The sequence below is a fragment of the Miscanthus floridulus genome, chromosome 9 (assembly GCF_019320115.1).
Source record: "Miscanthus floridulus cultivar M001 chromosome 9, ASM1932011v1, whole genome shotgun sequence".
In the NCBI taxonomy this organism is placed as follows: Eukaryota; Viridiplantae; Streptophyta; class Magnoliopsida; order Poales; family Poaceae; genus Miscanthus; species Miscanthus floridulus.
In genome coordinates this window covers 13,478,549-13,482,443 of record NC_089588.1, presented here as the reverse complement: position 1 = coordinate 13,482,443, position 3,895 = coordinate 13,478,549, and positions in this window count along the sequence as shown.

Sequence of the window (3,895 nt, the reverse complement as noted above, 5' to 3'; positions counted from 1 at the left end):
TCGGCAAAGTTTGGCACTCGGCAAACGAGTAAAAAAACACTCCGCAAAAACTAGGCACTCGGCAAAGTCCACATCCGTCAGTACGTGTGCCGTCCGTTAGTACGTTTGCCGAGTGTCCGTTAGTGAAAAACTCGACAAACAAATACACTCAGCAAAAGAGACAAAAAATACTCGGCAAAGGGAGGCACTCGGCAAAGAAATATGTTTGCCGAGTGCTAAACCTGTGGCACTCGGCAAAGAAATATGTTTGCCGAGTGTAAACATGTGGCACTCGGCAAATAATTTCTTTTTTTTCTCTTTTGACCTTGAAACATTTTCTACTCTCCACATACAACATGTGGTATTCCATGTTAAAATTTGGTATATTTCTGGATCTGTTTTCGATATTTAATTAATTTATTGCATTTCTAGGAATTTTTTTGGTATAAGTCAAATTTGAACCGCAAGTGATTCAAATAATAAAATAAAATGAGTAGAAAAATAATATTCATGTTATTGAGTCAAGTGTGAGGCCTTACCCGGGAAATGAAAAGAAATTTCGAATATCTTGGTCAGAAAACACGGCCACCAACGTGTGGCCGATTGGTTTTTATTCTTCTAAAAAAAGCAAACAAAGTCTGAAAATCATGAGATTTGTCGTGATGTGATGATATCATATATGGAGGCTGTGGTAAAAAATTGAGAAGGTTTCGCACAATTTGTCACGTACGATGTTTACAAACCGAAGCATCTCAGAAGAAGGATCGTAGCATTGAGAAGGATCCGGTAAGATTTGGAGTCAAAGTGAGGTTTGGCTTCAAAACTTTTTGTATAGGCAATAGAGAATATAGATTGGGAGGATCGGACAGGACAGCAAGAATCGGAGAGGAAGGGGTTTGCTTTGCTCTGGGTCGTTGCAGATGCAGTGGAGGACAACTACAAGCAGCGGTACCTGGCTAGGTCTTTCTTCTTCTTCTTCTAGATGGAAAAGAAAAGGGCAATAAGCTAGGTCGTCTTAATTGGCTTGCACGCGTGTTTGCTCTTCTTTTATCTTTAGCGTACTTCTCTAACCACACACTACGCCAATAAGGCTCTATTGGGGCGGCTTAAGAGCCTCTGTAGGGGCGGCTGCGCCAGCCGCTCCCCCCAGGAGGTTCCTACAAATAGGACCTCTGTAGGGGCGGCTCCCTAACCACCCCTACAAATACCTCTGTAGGGGCGGCTGGTGTTTCCAGCCGCCCCTACAAATGGATTTGTAGGAGCGGCTAGTGTTTTCAGCCGCCCCTATAGAGGTTATTTGTAGGGGCGGCTAGAAGCACCAGCAGCCCCTACAGTTGTTATTTGTAGGGGCGGTTCAATCTAGAACCGCCCCTACGGTGCATTTTTCAGTAAAAAAAAATTAAAAAATTCAAATTTGTCTACAGCATATATACATCTACAGTTTATACATATATACATCCAAAGAATATATAATTCAAATTCAGATCTGAACCACCACATTTATACATATATACATTCATAAGTTCAAATCACAAGTCATAATTCACAAGTCAGTAGTAGATCAATAGAACAGCAGCAGCAGCAAGCACATAGTAGTAGACAGTAGTAGTAGATTGTTGAATCAGTTACATATTTAGCTCAGATTTGCCCATTATTGTCATCACTGGTTGCTTGTATATGAGATCCAAGCCGTCCTAGTTTAGCAGCACACAAGCATAGGGACATTTCATCATCATCGCCGCTGCCTCAGCATAAAAAGTCTAGACATCATTGCATATGCCACTGCCTCAGCAAATTTTTTTAAAGTTTAAAAAAAATCATCATCGCAAATGCCACAAAGATAAAACAGTGTCAAAACTAGATCCCAAATCACATATGCATCATAGTATAGCAACAGTAACCACATAGTAGAGTAGCAGTATAGTAGCATCATAGAAATAGGCAGCAAGTGCTTTGTTAACAGGAAGATGTATATTTGGCATTTGCTCAGCAAAAAAAATGGCATCACATGTAGCAAGTGCTCAGTTAAATGGCACCCAGTCTCTTATCTCAAATTCATGCAAAATTCATCGAATTTCATCATTGGTAGTGGCATATGCTCAGTTAAAATCTATCCCATTCCATCACAGTGGCATCATAGGCATCATAGGCAGCAATCAAACAAATGTAGTATAGTAGTAGTACAGTACCAGCAGAGTACAAAGTGAAGCCAAAATGTTCAGCTACCAGAGTAGAGAGACAGTGTAGAGACAAGAGTAGAGTAGAGTGTGGTAGCAGCAAGTAAAATGTGCAGCTAACAAAATTGAATTTGGCTAAATGGCATTGTGCTCAGGTAATTCAAATAGACTAAATGGCATTGTGCTCAGTTAACAGCAATAGCACCCAAAAAGGCAATGGCATTATGCTAAGTTTTCACACAAAAAAAGCATCACAGGCAGCATACCAGTAAGGAAATAAGTAGTTCATCACAGGCATCATTGGCAGTGGCATCTGCTCAGTTCTCAATTCTCATCACAGGCAACAAAACAAAAGCATCACAGGCAGCAGTTCGTCACAGGCATCACAGGGAGCAGTTCATCACAGGTACCTTTGGAGGACGAGGAAGGAGAGCGCCTGGACCGGGGAAGGAGAGGTCGACGGGCTCGCGGAAGGAGAGGCACGAGGTCGCCGGCGGACGGGCACCAGGGGCACCACGGTGGCGCACCAGCGAGGCGCACGTGCACCAGGGGCACCACAGCGGCGCATGGGCACCAGCAGGGGCACCACGGCGGCGCACGAGCACCAGGGGCACCACGACGGCGCACACGTGCACCAGGGGCACCACGGCGGCGCACGGGCACCAGCACGGGGGCGGGGTTCCGAGAGCGGATCCCGTGAAGGCGGCGCACCGGAGGTAGGGTTCCGGGATGGGGCGCCGGAGGAGGAGGAGGAGGTCGCCGTGAAGGTGCTCGGCAACGGTGTTCCTAGTGGTTCCCGTGGCGGCGGCGCGCCGGAGCTAGGGTTCCGAGGTCAGGGCGCCGGAGGAGCACGGGGGCGGGGCGCGGACAAGGAGGAGGATAGGGGCAGGGCGCGGACAAGGAGGAGGAGGACAGGGGCGGGGGTCGCCGTGAAGGAGCTCGGCGACGGTGATGGCGGCAGCGGTGGCGGCGCGAGGAAATTTGGCAGCCTGATGGCGTCGAAATGGAGGAGCGCGCCCAAGACTTAGCCAAATTTTGGCACTGGCGCGCTCCTTCCTATATATAGCTGCGGGCATTTGTAGGGGCGGTCCGTTCCCCAGCCGCCCTTAAAAATATTTTTCAAAATCATTTTTTTAAATAGAAAATCAAAGTTTAAACATTGAGACTACTATTTGAAAGCCAAAATGGTTTCAAATTTAAAAGTAATGAATAACAAGTTTGTAGTACTCATCAAGATCTACAATATTTGTTTTGGTCAATTTTCAATTTGACAAAGTTTGAACGATTCAAATTTTGAATTTGAAAAAAAGACAACTTTAAACCTGTTTTTGAAAACCTAAATGGTTTCAAATTTAAAATTCATGAATAACAAGTTTGTTGTACTCATCCTGATCTACAATGTTTATTTTGATCTTTTTTGCATTTGACAAAGTGTTAATAAACATTAGTTACAAAATCGCATGTATCACAAGTAGTTTTATGAACTATGTGTGAGATTCATGATTTTTTGACTAGTGTTCATTAAAACTCTGATAATTGACACATACAAAAATATAGTCTCACACACATACACAAATTGACACAGACATAGATGAAGTCTTGCAGACACGCGCACTAGGTAGGCCCCGCCGTGACAACTTTCCCCTTGACACTTTTTCTTTCCCATGGCATTATGTCTTTGGGTAGGTTTTTTTCAACAAGACTGATCTTCTTAGTAAAGTCTGTGAATAGCAACATCT